At 42.7% G+C, this 19,199-nt stretch overlaps 2 long non-coding RNA genes across 3 annotated transcripts in view; one reads left to right on the top strand and one right to left on the bottom strand.

The window, feature by feature from the left end:
* Positions 1-3,939: 3,939 nt before the first annotated feature.
* Positions 3,940-19,199, bottom strand: part of LOC128702110 (uncharacterized) — a 26,529-nt gene continuing 11,269 nt past the window's right edge. The window contains exon 3 of the long non-coding RNA XR_011394341.1: positions 3,940-5,779. This is a non-coding gene — a long non-coding RNA (uncharacterized lncRNA). The remainder of the gene's footprint in view (positions 5,780-19,199) is intronic.
* LOC128702109 (uncharacterized) overlaps positions 8,203-19,199 on the top strand; it is a 33,371-nt gene continuing 22,374 nt past the window's right edge. For both annotated transcript variants that reach the window (XR_008409023.2, XR_011394340.1), the window contains exon 1: positions 8,203-9,357. This is a non-coding gene — a long non-coding RNA (uncharacterized lncRNA). The remainder of the gene's footprint in view (positions 9,358-19,199) is intronic.

Raw genomic sequence — 19,199 nt, 5'->3', positions numbered from 1 at the left:
CATTATGTTTATACACATATTTTCATAGTAAAACCTTTTTTCAATTGGTTGCTCGGAAATATCCCTCTAACTTATAGTATCTTCGTATTTTCCTCGTGTAAGTCATAATTCACTGCATATATTCTGTAGTACTACATGTTCACTCTTCCCTCCTGCCCCCTCGCAACTCTCCTCTTCTTGTATTGTCTGCCTGTCAGTCTCCTCTCCCCTTTTAATAATTATTCCCCATGCGTCCCACACGTTTCATGCGGGTGATAACTGCCACACCCGCATCCCATCCACGCCCCCTTTCCCACCTCTCTCAAATGTCCGTGTAAAACTGTTTTATCCGAACTCTAAAATATTTTTTTCCTCCGTGTGGAACACTGTGTGGAAGTGGTAATTTGTCAGTGGGAGCCTTTAGTAAAATTAGGTTGAGTTTTTTTATTGCTAAGTTTGCGGAAACATTTCCACAAACGGAGATCATTTTCCTGGACGACATTGTTTGTGTGTGTACTCGCCAAGTTGTACTCACCTAGTTGTAGTTGCTGGCGTCGATTCACAGCTCCTGGCCCCGCGTCTTCAACTGGCCGCTACCCGGTCACTATTCCCGCTCCGTGAGCTTTACCATACCTCTTCTTAAAGCTATGTATGGACCCTGCCTCCACTACATCACTACCCAAGCTATTCCACTTCCTAACAACTCTGTGACTGAAGAAATACTTCCTAACATCCCTGTGGTTCATCTGAGTCTTCAGCTTCCAACTGTGACCCCTTGCTGCTGCTGCTGCTGCTGTGTGTGTGTGTGTACTCACCTAGTTGAGGTTGCAGGTGTGTGTGTGTGTGTGTGTGTGTGTGTGTGTGTGTGTGTGTGTGTGTGTGTGTGTGTGTGTCGCAGAGGTCTGAGCACAGCTTAGACCTCGACAACAACAACTGTCCTCAAAGATTTGTTAAGGTATACCATGAATTAAGGAAAGATCCTGGACTTCACCTTACGAAACAAAGTAAATGCGATAGTAATTATGGACAAGGTAGATTATAGTGGAAAAATAAACATGTTATTAGAAGACTTGGGAACTTACGTGCCCCTTAATGACCCACTGTCTAGTCGATAAGTTCTAAGCCTAACAACTCACCAAGCGACTACCCTAAAGCAGCTGCACCTTGAGTCACATTTTGAATACTTCTTAAAACCAATTAGTTATTGTCTTTTCCCACTGTTCTCCTGATTTATATAATGGATGAAAATAATCAGACCTATTATTTCTGGCGTGATAAAATAAACAGAAAGTTGCACTGTTGGAAAATGTAGACAATAAATACAGCCGGGGCGTATCCCAGAAGCCTAGTGCGCAGGACACGTACGCTGGTAAATTCTCTCGTGAAACATTAAACAGAAAATGCCACAAGGAAAACACCTGCCGGCTTAAGACCACTTAGCTAAATAATTTTATGAAATATTTTTATTGGTGAGGGACAGACATACTTTATATTTAATGAAGTAATAATGAAGCAGATAATACATATGTATTCATGTACGACTTGTATACATGTGGAAGCCCCAAAACCCGTAAGGATCATACAGCACTTGGAGAATTGGAGATAATTAGATTTGATTCGATGAAGAGGGCAACTGCAACTCCTTGGATCAAAAGTTTTCACTAACATTAAGTGACCCACCTCATAAAGTGGAGACAAGCTCCAATACGGTATGCGAAGCCTCGCTTAGAAAAGGTAACTCCATTTTTGCACTTGTTCTTACGTTTAACTTCGCACGATATCTTGTCATGAAGCACCAACGTGTAGTACAGATTTCCTTTACCTTTCTTTCTCTCTCTCTCTTTTATGTTCCGCTGAGAGATGCATCTTAGAAAAACATGAGAACAGACGGCCACCGCCATGCCACCTTTAAGTTACTCTATTTGATCTTTTTCAGTTGTACTCTTAACAACACGTCTACTTTAGTTGAGGTTTGTAGTGGTGTGTCAAGCATTTGTTTCCTGATAGTGGTGACCAGACACACACACAAGCGTGACCACCTATTGTTACCTGACATTATTCTCACCAAATAAAAACAGGAGTGCGGAGAGACGATGCGTGTACCACCTTGAAGTTTTCATTCCTATTGTTGCATTTATTTTTGAATGTCTGTTCTTCACAATTTTGTTAATACTAATTTTCCCTATTCCAGAGTGAGAGGTACTGTTGATTATCTCATAATTTTAGCAGTTAATTAAGAATTAAAATCCGTACTGTTCTTTGACTTAAAGATAACTTGTGTGAACGTACTCAGATTCAATCTTAGTTAAGCAGGTACGTATGAGCAGCCCTTCTTCCCCCAGCAGGAGACAGTTACCTGGGGGCTGAGTGTTGTAGTTGGCATACAGGGAGAAAGGGATGTATTAGTATATTTCTGAGGGGGTTGGGTTTTGAAATAAGCACTGGTAGAACACCAGTTCTCAGCACTTTATATCAGTTCTCAGTTGCTCTGAGAGCAACAGTGCATGTACATGTGGAGGGGTATGTTTCTCGGAATATATACAGTTCGAGTTTAATTTAATCCCCATGGGCTCATATTTGGGATTAGAGTATCACAGACTAGTGAACACAATATATGCAGCCTTTATAACCCTCTGTGTAGTCAACAGGTTTAAATTCCAACTGATCAGCTCTTAGCATGTAACTTGAAGGGTGTTAAAAACAGAGCATGCAGCCAGTTCAATACTCTCACTTTACGTTACGGTCTAGCCTTCGTTCGATATTTTCAAGACGTTAAAGACAGGAAAATACATTTGCTGATGATTATAAAATCGTTATTACATAATTATATATCACGTGGAAGAAAACGACAGCTATTACACTGTTGATTGGCGCATCATCCCCAGTTAACCCTTAAACTGTCCAAACAGATCTATGTTCACATGCGTAGTGCTCCAAAAGTAGATCTACGTTTTTTACATATTTTCAAATATATAAAAAAAAAAACATAGATCAAAGAAGATCTACATTTTTTACATACTTTCAAATGTTGAAAAAAACGTAGATCTACGTTTGAACAGTTTAAAGATTAAACTAAGATCTTTTTTTATGTTTATATTTACTCCTTAAGTGCATGCCGCTATTTTCTTTTCTTTTTGAGTCAGCTCCTGCGCAGGTCCACGATTCATGTCGCCTAGTGTAATTACTCGACCCAAGGGTTCTATCCCGCCTTGGACCTCATCCCATCCTGCGACGAGTGAAGTAACTACTACAATTCAGCCAAGAAATAAATACGAGCCCCAAGTTTGCCGAAGTCGTCCTCTTCTCTGGGAAACACTTGAGAGAATATGCAAAGTGGCGAAGATCGATACGTGGAGTCCCAGACCCTCTGCAGAGGTACTTACAAACTTTCTTATTAACCAAATTATTCCAATTTTATTTAAAAATCCACGTAATTATATCATGCGATGTGAAACAATAGGAACAAGTAAATTGTCAAGAAATCTTAATATTTAAAAAAAAAATGCACATTCAGTAACTAACTTCGGTCAAGATTTACTTTAGATGTTCAACGGAGTTATGTGGTAATTTATAGTTTACAGTGTATAATAAATACTGTATGTAGATTTAATATAGTTTTGTAGGCAAATGTTTAATTTTTTTTTACTAAAATTATCTACAGCTACTCGTTTTATTACGGTATGTAAATTTTACAATTATTAAATGAGTCGTGCAATGGAGGCAGTAAAATTGTGAGTCAATGAGGAAGAAACTTTTGGTAATAAAAACACAACCTAACCTAAAATAACCTAGTACGTACTAAACTAAAAAAATTAATTAAGGTATGTAAAGTTAGGATATTTTTTTCTAGATACCAAAACAAATTTTTTTTCCAATAAGCACAAAACATAAAAGGTCTCCATTACATAACCCACTTATTATTGAAGAGTTTACGTAATAACCCATATTTTTGGAGTGGCTAAGTAAATATTGACCCAACCTTTAATTAACATGGAGTATGTATATATTCGAACTACTTTTCAACAAATACAATATTATGTATACAATGGTTTATTGCTTTAACAGACTGAGGTAAGTCTGGTCAGACTTGCCAGGATTCATACTGATAAAATGCCACGTTCTTGAAAACAGCGGTTGAGAGGAGAGTGAATGCTATGGTATTTTGCAAGTTGATCCTACATAGGGTTATATTCTGCCCCATATACTTGTAACTCAATATATAAATGCATAATGTCAACCATTTCTTCAATATAAATATGTCCCATCCATATATAAAACTGTTTTTGTTATGCAAGTCAAATGCATCATGGTAAAACGTATAAACAAATTTGAAATAATGTTACTGTTAATATTGTTAGCATTATTATGTTTGGTTCGCCAGAGAGGTCTTGCCTAGTGCTGGGCTGAAATTGACAGTGCCCCTAAGCAAAAATTTAATATTGTTTTTTTGTCACTCAATTACGGAACAATTTAATTTCGTTAAAAGAAAAGACCCTACATTACTGCTCTGTCTGAGGGTAATTGCATTCGCTAGTGGGGAAGGGTGAAGGAAAAAAAACACATGAATGTATTTTCAGAGCCATTATGGGAAGTCTATAAAGTTGTTTAAAAGTTTACCTTCAAAAAACTACCTTCTCCCTACACCAACTCTTATCTGGATAATAATCAACTATCCAATAAATTTAAACCATAATGTCTTTTCCTCTCCATGTTTCTCTTTATAAAATCGGCTGTTTTTGTTGACGCAGTGTGTACCTTGATCTTGTTACACAGATTTGTAGCTTATTGCGAATATGTAGGTGGGCTGCGAGCGGGGATGGAGGTAGTCACATTTACAAGAAATTATTTTTCATTTTGATGCCCATAATGAACCTACATAGGGATAATAGAAAATCACTTGATGGTGGTGATATATTGTCAGAAAATATGACAAGTGTTTCCTGACACGAGTCTGTTAGATGACCCGTCAACTGGTCTACCAGAGCTAGATTTTGCTCTCCATTTATATATTATTATTATAATCAAAAAGAAGCGCTAAGCCACAAGGGCTATACAGCTCCATTTATATATTAAAAAGGAAAACTACCTAGCACGAGGCCCAAATATATAGTACTCATTTCAAATATTTAATTATAGCCATTTTTGTTTTTGCGCCCTTTGAAAGTTTTGATTAAAATCTGATGTTTCTGCTTACGAGGTGTCCTGTAGCTCGATTACTAGCGCACTCTATTCGCACATTAAGGTCCGTGGTTCGATTCCTGGTACGGGTGAAAACATTAGGACGTATTTCCTTAAGACACCTGGTGTCCTGTTCACCTAGCAGTAAATAGGTACCTGGGTGTTAGGCGACCGGTATGGGTTGCATCCTGAGGGCAAAACTAAGGTATAATACTGTCATAAAATACTGGCGTATATTATAATCAAAAAGAAGCGCTGAGCCTACAAGGGTCATAAAGCGCCGCTGGTGTATTATAACTGTGATTAATGCTTGTGTATAATACCGGTGTATGATACTAGTATATAATATTGATGTTTAATACTAAGGTGTTAAGCTGATGTATAATACTTATTTGTAACACTGGGGTATAATATTGGGGTATAATGAAAAGCTGGTGATAAGCTTGTTCTAAGATAAAATTCAATAAATGTGAGGGGTCAAAGACTTTTCGACATCCTTCAGTCATGAGGTAACTTGACAGGTTCCTCAAGTCAGTCCCGGGCTGTGAATCGCATGCTGGACTGCGCGCGGCCAGCAGTAACAGCCAGGTTCATCAGGCCTTGATTCATCAAGTGGTTGAGTCTGGTTTAGTGAAAATACATGCTAATAACTTACAAATGCCACATAAGAAAAAGGAGCTACAATATTTGTAGTAAATTAATGGGATGTAGACACGGTAGTTAGGAATGAGTAGAAAATAAAGCAACACAATTTGTAGTGAAACCTGTCTACCTACCTACCTGAAGGGTGGATCAGGGCCTGATCAACCAGGCTGTTATTGCAGAAATGAATACACTATCATACCAAAAAAATTAATGCAGCAATATATTATCTCAAGCAATTAACCGACAGTTACGTTTATTAGGTATAAAAAAGGCACACGGAAGTCGTACAGTTGCAAACACAATGCAAGTTGACTCAATAAAGCTCACTGCGTTGCTGAAAAATGTCAATAAAGAATCGTATTATGTTGCATTCATCTCTCTTCCTTCATTTTGGTATTTCATACTATTCCTCTCCACCCGAGAAGAAATGTTGTAAAAAAGTTCAAGTTCTACTACTAAAACTATTACTATCACTGCTATTATGCCCTATGCGACTCATATAATAAACCTGGAGGTCGTTTTGAGTCAACGCCGCTACCCGCGGCCCAGTCCCTTACCTGGTCTCCCGGTGTATCAGTTCCAGAACTGTCAGGATTCACTTGACCAGAGCCAACCCCTGCACGGCATCTAGTTGAATACGGTATTTGCAAAGTGCTTGCCCAACTGGTTCTTAAATGACTGGATTATTTTTGGACTTACAACTTCAGTGGACAGTCTATTTCAGTGACCTATTATTCTGAAAAAAACTTTGTCAATACTTGCGTTGCACCTCTTGTCACATTGTTTCAACTGTTTTGGGCTATTGACTCACTTTCTATCTCAAATAGTCGTTCATGACCGAGAGTATTAAATCCAGTATTGGTATATGGATGACGTAGAGAGGTACAGACAGTTGAAGGGAGGCACGGGCGGATGGATTCACGGACGAACGTAGCGAAACACGGACGGCAGGAGGCTCCTACCTGGAGGGCATTCCGGGGATCAACGTCCCCGCGGCCCGGTCCACGACCAGGCCTTCCGGTGGATCAGGGCCTGATCAACGAGGCTGTTACTGCTGACCGCACGTAATCCAACGTACGAACCACAGCCCGGTTGATCCGGCACCGTCTTTAGGTATCGGACAAAGGGAGGGAAAAACGGAGGAAAGGAGGGAGGCACGGACGAATGGAGGCACGGACAGATGGAGGGAGGTATGGAAAAGCATGTGGGAGGAGGAAGAAAGAACCAGAGAAACTAACAACTACATAATGTGAACCAGAACAGAACAAAAGACCCTTCATTACCTCCCTCTTCCTCTACCCCTCCCTTTTCTATCCGCCCCTCCTGTTCCCTCCGTCCTTCCCTCCAGTCCTGCCCCTTCCCACCACCACCACCAGACAACACATACGGGTAGGCAGAACCGAAGGGAGAAGTAACCGGAGAGACTATGAACAGCTTCCCCTCATACGCTGAGAGGCTGGCTGAGGGGTGAGGGTAGGGAACCTGGGGGTAGAGGACAGGGACGTCAGAGGGTTGTGGGCAGGGAGGCCTTGGGCAGGGGGCACGTGGGGTGATGAGGGAGAATGTAAGATTTTTTAATTAAACAAATTTGAGTACAACGTCAGTGTGCTGCTACCTTACTCTATTCGACAGTTACAAAATATAAACAAAAGCTAGTTATGTTTCCCGTCATATTCCATCATACAGAATGGGTTCTACCTATTCCCGAAAGCAAAAGATTGGGCAGGAGGTGCAGTATACCCCAGTGAAAAGTAAGGGCGCCATTAGTACACCAAGGTAGTACACTAAGAGAAAACACAAACACTGTTCAACAGCCTCCCAGGGGAATTATCAATAGACCCCTGGCTGCCCTCAAGGGGAGCTGGACAGATACCTAAAGTCAGTACCCGATCAGCCGGGCTGTGGTTCGTACGTTGGACTACGTGCGGCCAGCAGTAACAGCCTGGTTGATCAGGCCCTGATCCACGAGGCCTGGTCAAGGACTGGGCCGCGGGGGCGCTGACCCCCGGAACACCCTCCAGGTAAACTCCAGGTAGGTAGCCTGTAAGCATTACCATTAATTTGCCCGAAATCCTGATGCATACTAGTGGCTCTCTTTGTGTTTAACAATATTTTATTATACGTAAACTACACACTGTATACTATACAATGAAATAAAAATTTTGGACTTTGAAAAAGGGAGCGAGAGGAAGGGAGAACTGATGAGTAACGGTGAGGGGGAGGATAAGAAAGGCGCGAGACTTTAGGAAACCAGGGGTGAGGGGAAATGGTTAAAGGGTGTAAGATGGTGGTGGGTAGGTACAGAGGACGAGGGGAGGACCCACCAGCACCACTCGCTCTCCCTCCCCTCACAATTGGCAGTAACAAGGGGAATGAGGGTTGGCGACACATAAATGGCGCCACAGGCTGCTTTAGGGGCCAGTAGTCAGCAGCAGGGGCTTGGGGCGAGCTGCCCTCCGTCGCATACCTCTTCCTCCTCCGTCAGGAGGGCAGCAACACTACAAGGAATGGAACAACGAAGATAAGATACCTTGCTCCGGGTGTTTCTCAGTAACAGCATCAACAGGAGGTGAAGACATGGTCCCTTGCTCCGGGTGTTCCTCCTGTTACCTCCTCCGCTTCGGCCAGGTGAGGGGAAGAGCAAGTAACACCGTAAGAAGGAAGAGACAATTAAGGAGGAAGAGTACTTGGCGAAGCATCTTGTAAATGTAATCAATCTCTCAAGACGTCCAGGACGATGGCTCGAGCATCCTAAGTGTGCTGGCGACCAAACTTCTTTCACTCGTCCTTCATCCTTTCCCTTTGCTGTTCCTCTGATCCCTGACTCCCTCGCTAATACAACTATATCAACTGCTGCAACACTACAAGTCCATCTCACAAGTATATTCAACTGCTCCTGCTGTCATTCGTTGTTGTTGTCTTCTGGTAGAGGCAAAACAAGATTTCTTCTCGTGCCAGAAACGCAGGAAAAGTATCAATATCATCACCAAAGTTTCCAGAGAGAAAGGTATCGAAAGAGCCTGGACCTGGTGTCCTCGCGTCCTTATCATCAGACGTTTAAGGAAGAAAACACGCCAAGCTGCCCTCGACCCACAACCTTCACCTGACGGGAGCGGCTGTGCGAGAGAAAGACGTAGGTGTTGAAGGGCACGCCAACATACTATTCAACCTCCTTGCTGGGAAATCAGTGCTCGGCAGCGCCTTCTGCAGGCGTCAAGTGGTGAAGAAACTACCATTCAAAGAATACGAGGACGAAGTGAAGAGGAATCAACCAAGACGCCCCAGTGGAAAACTGAACTATTACACGTTGCTAAGGAACAAAAGAGAAGCAGGTTCGGGAGAACGTCAGGTAATAATTGTTGAGGTATTAAGTGAAAACGAGCAGATAAAAACAAACTGGAACGGGTCAAGCGGCAGAGAATTAGTACAGGACGACGACGACCCCACGATGAGAAGATGGCGGTGAGGACGAGAGAAGCAGCAGGAAACGGGAGAGGCGAGAGACGAGGGAGGCGGTGTAATGGAAGGAATGACAACTATGCTGCTCATGTACAGGTGAGAGCCCATTCGTTTGAACTGCCTTGGTATCTTTGTTTATGTGTGTACTCACCTATTTACAGTTCCAGGGGCTGTATGACTTATGGGTTTAGCGCTTCGTTATGATTATAATAATGTAGTTGCTGGGGTCGATTCTCAGAACCTGGTCCCTACCACAATGAGGCTTAAGAAACACTTCCTAACATCCAGGTGTCTACCTGGAGTCTACCTGGAAGGTGTTCTGGGGGTCAAAACCCCCACGGCCCAGTCCTTGACCAGCCTCCCGGTGGATCAGGCCCTGATCAACCAGGCTGTTACTGCTGGCCGCACGTATCTGTCCAGCTACCTCTCGAAGGCAGCCAGGGGTCTACTGGTAATTCCCCTTATGCATGGTGGGAGGCTGTTGAACAGTCTTGAGCCCCGGACACTTACTGTGTTTTCTCTTAAGTGTACCAATGGCACCCCCTACTTTTCTTTAGGAGTATGTTGCACCGTCTGCCTAGTCTTTTGCTTTCGTAGGGAGTGATTTCTGTGTGCAGATTTAGGACCAGTCCCTCTAGAATTTTCCAGGTGTAGATTATGATGTATCTCTCTCGCCTGCGTTCCACTACGTACAAGCCAAGTGCTTCCACGCGCGTTCCCAGTAGTTAAGGCGTTTGATGGAACTTACATGTGCATAAAGGTTCTCTGTACACTCTTTAGATCTGCAAATTCACCTGCCTTGAATGGAAATGTTAACGTACAGGCTGTGTTTAATTTCCAGCTATCCCATTGCTCCCGTTTCTCGCTTAAGGAGGAGGGGGGAATAAAACCTGACCCCCCGCACTCACAACTGGGCAAGAATAGGTGTGAACACTAAATACAACATACGATTGGTTGGATAGTTAACGAGATTTGAAGCCTGTCGACTACATGAGGGTCATTAAATTTGTATTTAACCATTCCACCCAAAGTCACGAATACTTTAATAGCTAAAATAAGGATTAGAGTAAACTCTAAGCATGTATTCACTAAGATATACCCCTCACGGTACATATATTCTTGACAGCATACATCCACACGGGGAATATTTATGCGTACTCAGGTTCGGAATTTCCAATTAGTGTCCCCTCCCAGAGTCACAGTTGGACGGTGTGTAATATTGATTAGATCACCACATGGCCACCTCAGCCTATCAAACGCCACACCCATGTCTAGATTCTCTAAGTTAAGCTTTACTTTAAAAGTTAAGCTTACATGAAGTATAATAAAGTATATACAGCTTTGGTAAGTGCATATTTATATGCTATAGGAATACAGTAGTGGTAAATTAGGAAAATTAAACTCAACAATATCAGCGTGACAATCTTTTTACTTATGATCTACTTTTGTTGGAGAGATTTGTAGATAGGTAGATAGGTACCCTCGGGACGCGAAACCGGAGCTACCTACTTACCACCTTACGAACAGTTTAAAAAAAAATTTCGTAAACTCGAACATTCTAATGTCAACAATATACAAGCGGCACGCTGCAGAACAATCCTGAACTGGGATAACGTTGCGCACTGGATGGAGCTTTACCAAGTTCCACATAGATACGACTTGATAAAGCTCTAACAGAGAGAGAAAACGGTATCCCAGTAAAATTTAGTTCTGCAACGTGTGTCATTCCTGCAACACCTGTGTTGTCACTCAGTGCCTTGGATCTGTCGGTCGTAAAGTCAACGCTCTCGCTGATGAGCAATAAGTTGCTGGTAATGGGGAAAGTGGGGAGCAGTTTGAGTGAGACTGACCTTGACCTTTCACTGACGTTACCTTCCAAAGGTCCGACCTATCTTCACATAACCACGTTACTTTTTTTTTTGGTCTTGGGACTCAACTTCAATTTCTTAACACAACCATTTTCAAATCCTATTTCCTTTACGTTAAGTTATATTAACTAAGACTACGGTATATTTAGTTAGTTCTGTTATGTTAGGATGGATTAGGTTAAGTTAGGCTACATAGACCTATAAAAATCACGTTACCACAAACAGGCATATTAAAAAAGTTATCACGATACCTCTGGCAACGAGATAGTCAAGAAAAAGAACACGCAACGTTTACATAACAACGGTACACGGTTATTATTAATCGTGCAAAAATGGTCAGAAAATCAGGAGAATCATACACTTATCCTAGATCGACACCATGCCTAACCCTTCTAGGGTAGGGTAGGTGCCTGAGCCCGAGCCTTTAGCTCATAAGACTGTCATTCCCATTAGCCCCCTTGGGGCGGGGATGGCAGACCAGAGAGGCCTAGCTTGTGGCTAGGCCTGGGGACAGTTGGTCCCAAAGATGAGGAGGTACTTGTGCCTCCTCCCATGGGAGACTTAGGTCTCAGACACTCCCTAAAGAGGGAGCCAAGGCCGGGCCACCACTTGGAAAAGGCCCGGGCCGGGAGAATACCGGCGAATCTTTAATAATAATAATAATACACTTATCCTAGATCGACACCATGCCTAACCCTTCTAGGGTAGGGTAGGTGCCTGAGCCCGAGCCTTTAGCTCCCATTCCCATTAGGGGGCGGGGATGGCAGACCAGAGAGGCCTAGCTTGTGGCTAGGCCTGGGGACAGTTGGTCCCAAAGATGAGGAGGTACTTGTGCCTCTTCCCATGGGAGACTTAGGTCTCAGACACTCCCTAAAGAGGGAGCCAAGGCCGGGCCACCACTTGGAAAAGGCCCGGGCCGGGAGAATACCGGCTAATCTTTAATAATAATAATAAATACACTTATCCTAACAGAGTTGGAAGCAATCCAGTGAAATTGATACACCTTCCAGTGCTGCACTTCTTAAACTCACTTTAATTTATATCACATTACTTCTTAGAGCAAACATATATATACATTGATGAGACAGGAAAATGAGATAGAGGTGAAGAGGTAAACAACAACGCCTGGTAGATAAATACGAAGACAGGCAAATTTAGGAATATAAGAATAAAGGAATGTGTAAAGTCGTGCAAGCTCATACGAGACAGCTTATAAGTATTTATAGCACTCCACTGGTTACCTGTATCTACCCTGATACTCGCCATTACTCTATGTTTTTGTTTTTCTCAGTTATCACACACACGAACACAAGAATGAAGGAAAACTGCAGTACACCTATCGGCCCATAAATCCACTCATAAATCCGTCCAACCTATATTTCAAGCTACCCAAATTTCTCGCCTCAATGACGCTACCTGGGAGTTTAACTCATCTACAAATCTCTTGTCCAACCCGTGCTTTCGTATATCTATTCTAAACCCAAATTTGTCCAACTTGAATTCATCCTTGAACAATATTTTCTGTAACCCAGGCTTGTACCTAAAAAATTATACGGGTGTGTCAGAGGGGAAAGGGGCACCCTGTCAAAGCCTTTTGAAAATTTAAGAACATGCAAAGAGAATTTCACCATATAATAAAAGTAACAAATATGTAAGAGCTAATTGAATATTTTTTTTGTTTGTTTTGTAGGTACTGCCGTGGTTTTGCAAATAATGGCTACCTGTTCGGTTAGCAGTGTTTCTTACACAAGAATATGTAGTGTGCCCGTCTCTCTATCGTCTCTTACCATCAGTTACTCATAGGCTTCTAGTAGGTTCATGAGGCAGGATTTTTTCCGGGAACCTTTATTGTTTTTCCATGATGAAACTCCTCTCGTGGTGTTTCACTGCCTGACCTCAGGCTTCCCATCATATTGCAGGGATACTGGCTTGTAGCCTATAGGTCAGTATCCCTGCAATATGATGGGAAACCTGAGGCACTTACCTACAGGCTGTGGGTAAGTGCCTCCACTCTGTTGCCTTGTTTGAAGTCTGGTTCTAGGATGGCTGTTTTCCTGCTGTCTACTAGTTTTAATTCCTTGCGTGTGGTGTCCCCTAGCCTGTACAACCTCATTCTTTTATTACCAATAGTTAAACCTTGTTGTGATCCATCGCCTTTGTTTCTTATTCTAAGATACCTGAGAAAACAGCTGGTTATTTCTTTTACTTTGAAGTTCTCCATGGTTATTGTGAAGTTCCCCATGGTTATTGTGAAGTTCCCCATGGTTATTGTGAAGTTCCCCATGGTTATTGTGAAGTTCCCCATGGTTACTGTGAAGTTCCCCATGGTTATTGTGAAGTTCCCCATGGTTATTGTGAAGTTCCCCATGGTTATTGTGAAGTTCCCCATGGTTATTGTGAAGTTCCCCATGGTTATTGTGAAGTTCCCCATGGTTATTGTGAAGTTTCCCATGGCTATTGTGAAGTTCCTCATGGTTATTGTGAAGTTCCCCATGGTTATTGTGAAGTTCCCCATGGTTATTGTGAAGTTCCCCATGGTTATTGTGAAGTTTCCCATGGCTATTGTGAAGTTCCTCATGGTTATTGTGAAGTTCCCCATCGTTATTGTGAAGTTCCCCATGGTTATTGTGAAGTTTCCCATGGTTATTGTGAAGTTCCCCATGGTTATTGTGAAGTTCCCCATGGTTATTGTGAAGTTTCCCATGGCTATTGTGAAGTTCCCCATGGTTATTGTGAAGTTCCCCATGGCTATTGTGAAGTTCCCCATGGCTATTGTGAAGTTCCCCATGGCTACTGTGAAGTTCCCCATGGCTACTGTGAAGTTCCCCATGGCTATTGTGAAGTTCCCCATGGCTATTGTGAAGTTCCCCATGGCTATTGTGAAGTTCCCCATGGTTATTGTGAAGTTCCCCATGGTTATTGTGAAGTTCCACATGGCTATTGTGAAGTTTCCCATGGTTATTGTGAAGTTTCCCATGGTTATTGTGAAGTTCCCCATGGTTATTGTGAAGTTCCCCACGGTTATTGTGAAGTTCTTCATGGTTATTGTGAAGTTCCCCATGGCTATTGTGAAGTTCCCCATGGTTATTGTGAAGTTCCCCATTGCTATTGTGAAGTTCCCCATGGTTATTGTGAAGTTCCCCATGGCTATTGTGAAGTTCCCCATGGTTATTGTGAAGTTCCCCATGGTTATTGTGAAGTTCCCTATGGTTATTGTGAAGTTCCCCATGGTTATTGTGAAGTTCCCCATGGTTATTGTGAAGTTCCTCATGGTTATTGTGAAGTTCCCCATGGTTATTGTGAAGTTCCCCATGGTTATTGTGAAGTTCCCCATGGTTATTGTGAAGTTCCCCATGGTTATCGTGAAGTTTCCCATGGTTATTGTGAAGTTCCCCATGGTTATTGTGAAGTTCCTCATGGTTATTGTGAAGTTCCCCATGGTTATTGTGAAGTTCCCCATGGTTATTGTGAAGTTCCTCATGGTTATTGTGAAGTTCCCCATGGTTATTGTGAAGTTCCCCATGGTTATTGTGAAGTTCCCCATGGTTATTGTGAAGTTCCCCATGGCTATTGTGAAGTTCCCCATGGTTATTGTGAAGTTCCCCATGGCTATTGTGAAGTTCCCCATGGTTATTGTGAAGTTCCCCATGGTTATTGTGAAGTTCCCCATGGTTATTGTGAAGTTCCCCATGGCTATTGTGAAGTTCCCCATGGTTATTGTGAAGTTCCCCATGGTTATTGTGAAGTTCCCCATGGTTATTGTGAAGTTCCCCATGGTTATTGTGAAGTTCCCCATGGTTATTGTGAAGTTCCCCATGGTTATTGTGAAGTTTCCCATGGTTATTGTGAAGTTCCCCATGGTTATTGTGAAGTTTCCCATGGTTATTGTGAAGTTCCCCATGGTTATTGTGAAGTTTCCCATGGCTATTGTGAAGTTTCCCATGGTTATTGTGAAGTTCCCCATGGTTATTGTGAAGTTCCCCATGGTTATTGTGAAGTTCCCCATGGTTATTGTGAAGTTCCCCATGGTTATTGTGAAGTTCTCAATGTTTTGGTTTCGGCTAATCCGTTTTCAGCTCATTAGTTCTTTCTCCCTTTTGGAAAAAAAAATCTTTTACTGAATTCTTCATAGATTTCCTACCGTTCTCCGTAAATAGGCCCTCCCCGCTGCTCGTTCGCTCCCTCTCTCTCTCTTTCTCCCTCCTCCTCCTCCCCTCCCTTCCCTCTCTCTCTCTCTCGGCTAACCACCTAATTATTCATTGTTTTTATCCTTCTTAGGTGGCTGAAAAGCAATTTCACCTCAGAATTTGCCTTGATTATGTATTTAATTGTTGTTCTGACATTCTTCTTAAACTGGCGTACTCAGTCCTGCTTTTCTTGCTTTGCTCCTTGTTTTATACTGTCATGTTTACCACATAATTTTCCTTGCGCTTTTATTCTTCACTGTGGCTTCCTTGTATATCTGACTAAACTGCAAATTCTTGTAATTCATAGTGCTTTATTTCCTCAATAGGGATGTAGCTCGATCACTAGTGCACTCTGCTCACACACTGAGGTCCTGGGTTCGAATCTCCTCCGGTAAGGCTGGAAAACATTAGGGACGTGTTTCCATAAGACACCTGCTGTCCCTGTCCTTGTTCACTCATCAGTTTAAAATGGGTACCTGAGCGTTAGTCGACTGGTGTGGGTCGCATCCTGGGACAAAACTGACCTAATTTGCCTGAAATGCTCAGCATAACAAGCGGCTTTTTATATAGTAGTATGTCATTGATGTCAGCTAGGCTTGTATACCTTGTACATGTACTTGTAGTAAATAAAGATATTTTATTATTAGTGAGGCAGTCCGCTACTGCATCCTGTTCTGCCATATTCCAGAGAGGATCTCTCTCACCGCCTCATTGCTAGCCGCTTCTATGTATCAGCACGATGTGCTCAACGGCTCTTAGGAAGACACACTAGTTTAATCCTCTGAAGCGGGTCTTGATCATATGAAACCTCTGAATAACTCACAAAGAGCACCATGCGAACTGTTTTGATGCTTAAATAGTTGTATAAAAAAAAGATGTACAAATTACTTAAGACAGATTCAGTGTCTGTAGTAGAGCACTTGGCTGTCTTCACTGCTGGCGTGCAGTAGCAAGTTCATCTCTTCTCTGACTCGCAGAGCTGTGTTCTTGACAGCACAAGTCACTACAACGGATTTCCTATCTGTTGTAGAACACTAGACTATATTCACCGCTGAAACGCTGCCGAAAGTTTATTTCGTCTCTGATTCTTTTAGGGTGAATACAAGATCTATTCTGACTGGTTCATCTCTCACTCTCACGGAATCCTTGCCTTGCTGGCTCTTCTCAGAAATATATAAGAAGAGAGTTTCATTACCTGGAGGTTATTCCGGGGATCAACGCCCCCGCGGCCCGGTCCATGACCAGGCCTCCCGATGGATCAGGGCCTGATCAACTAGGCTGTTACTGCTGGCCGCACGCAGTCCAACGTACGAGCCACAGCCCGGCTGATCCGGCACTGACTTTAGGTATCTGTCCAGCTCTCTCTTGAAGGCAGCCAGGGGTTTATTGGCAATTTCCCTAATGCTTGATGGGAGGCTGTTGAACAGTTTTGGGCCCCGGACACTTATGGTGTTTTCCCTTAGTGTACCAATGGCGCCCCTACTTTTTATTGGGGGCATTTTGCATCGCCTGCCCAGTCTTTTACTTTCGTAGGGAGTGATTTCTGTGTGCAGATTTGGGACCATTCCTTCCAAGATTTTCCAAGTGTAGATTATGATATATCTCTCCCTCCTGCGTTCCAACGAGTACAAGTCAAGTGCTTCCAAGCGTTCCCAGTAGTTAAGGTGCTTGACAGAACTTATACGTGCAGTAAAGGATCTCTGTACACTCTCTAGATCTGCGATTTCACCTGCTTTGAATGGAGATGTTAATGTACAGCAGTATTCCTATCGTAAGGGTTCTTAAATGGAGATATCGTAGGTTGAAAGTAGACACACTTGTAGGATGGTAAATATATTGTCAGACTGAGATGAGGGATGGAGCCCCAGCTGCCTTGCCTGTCTACGCCTGGATCGTCTGCCGCCGAGTGAGGCCGGGACAGAGGAATGGGCCTCCTCGTGTGCATCCCGTGACGTCACACAAAGCCACAGGCCTACGAGGGGTCTCGTGTCTAAAGCACATGGATGATGCTACTGCTATGCTATATAATACTGGGAATACAGGGATCAGCAACTATGCTGACATTCCAGCCTAGAGAGAACAAGTGATTTGAAAAGGATCATCATGGGCTTGGCATCTCTCGTTTTGAAAGTTCTCATTATCCATCCTATCATTTTCTTTGCACGTGCGATCGTGGCACTGTTGTGATCCTTGAAAGTGAGATCCTCAGACATTACTACTCCCAGGTCCCTTACATTAGTTTTCCGCTCTATTGTATGGCCGGAGTCAGTAGTATACTCTGTTCTAGTTATTATCTCCTCCAGTTTTCCATAACGGAGTAGTTGGAATTTGTCCTCATTGAACATCATATTGTTTACCGTTGCCCACTGGAAAACTTTGTTTATATCTTCTTGGAGGTTAACCGCGTCCTCAGCAGATGACAGCCTCATGCAGATCCTAGTATCATCCGCAAAGGATGATACGGTGCTGTGGTGTATATCTCTGTTTATGTCTGATATGAGGATAAGGAATAAGATGGGGGCGAGTACTGTGCCTTTTGGAACAGAGCTCTTCACTATGGCAGCCTCCGATTTAACTCTGTTGACCACTACTCTTTGTGTTCGATTTGTTAGGAAGTTGAAGATCCATCTCCCCACTTTCCCAGTTATTCCTTTAACACGTATTTTATGGGCTATTACGCCATGATCGCATTTGTCAAATGCTTTTGCAAAGTCTGTGTATATTACATCTGCATTCTGATTTACAGTAGCGCTTATGAACCATGCGAAACTAGTCATACCAACACCAAAACTTTCCACTCACATAATTTTTAAAAAAATCATCCAAAATACTTGCTTCGACTGGTAGCTTGTTCCCGTCATGTGCCCATGCCCATGCAGTGCTTTCTTATACCCTTTATAACTCAAGAATTTGTCTAATGCTATTTGTGATGTTGAAAATTCTTGAAGTTATATTTTCATCTTATTTATATCCCTTCCATCTAAACCCATCTATCGTATGTACATTTAAAAATGTTTCCCTCATCACACGACTTAAAAAAAAAAGAGTATAATTTTAATGTTCTTAGCCTATCTTCATATGAATGATTCCAGATACAGTTCACCGTCATCCTGATCTATTTATATTCCTAAGGATACGCCTCACAACAATCGCCTAAAACCAGGTACCTATTTAGTGCTAGGTGAATAGGGCAACATGTGGAAGACTTAACCATACTTGTTGTCTCGCCCTCGTACTTTTAATTTTCATCTTAATGTTCCACTCTGAGTAGGCGTCACCAATCCTTTTCTTACCTGGTTACCTGGAGGTTACCTGGTTACCTGGAGGTTATTCCGGGGATCAACGCCCCCGCGGCCCGGTCCACGACCAGGCCTCCCGATGGATCAGGGCCTGATACAGATCACTTAAGTCTTTTCTGATGTCAATAATCTCGGCTCTGGGACTAGTGTAGTTGTTAATCTGTGTGTATGTACCTGTGTAGGGGCAGCCATGAATGAATAACAGTAGATAATGAGTCAGGGGAGTTGCTGGAGTTCACGAGACGACCCTCTAGGGAATTAGTAATCACCAGTGTATCTCTTATTTTCTTCTATTCTCGTCTTCTTTTCTTGCCTCTCTCCATCCCCTCCCTCCTTTCCCTCACTGCACCCACAGTTACAGAAAGTGCGTCTCTCTCTCTCCTTCCCCAGTTAGCAGGAGACACCAGACACTGCAGTCTCCAGCAAATTAGCCGCCACACTACAGAATAGCTGCGCCCTTTATCCTATTCCATGGACAGTCGACTTCAAGCACCACCAAAATTACACTTATACCCTGTATATTTAAATTATACTCCAAATTCCCTATGTAATACTGACACTGAATTTGTATTCATGATCTAGTA

Source organism: Cherax quadricarinatus, chromosome 83, assembly GCF_038502225.1.
Source record: "Cherax quadricarinatus isolate ZL_2023a chromosome 83, ASM3850222v1, whole genome shotgun sequence".
NCBI classification, from domain to species: Eukaryota; Metazoa; Arthropoda; class Malacostraca; order Decapoda; family Parastacidae; genus Cherax; species Cherax quadricarinatus.
The sequence above is the reverse complement of the archived record's forward strand: the minus strand, read 5'-3'. Positions and strand labels throughout refer to the sequence as shown.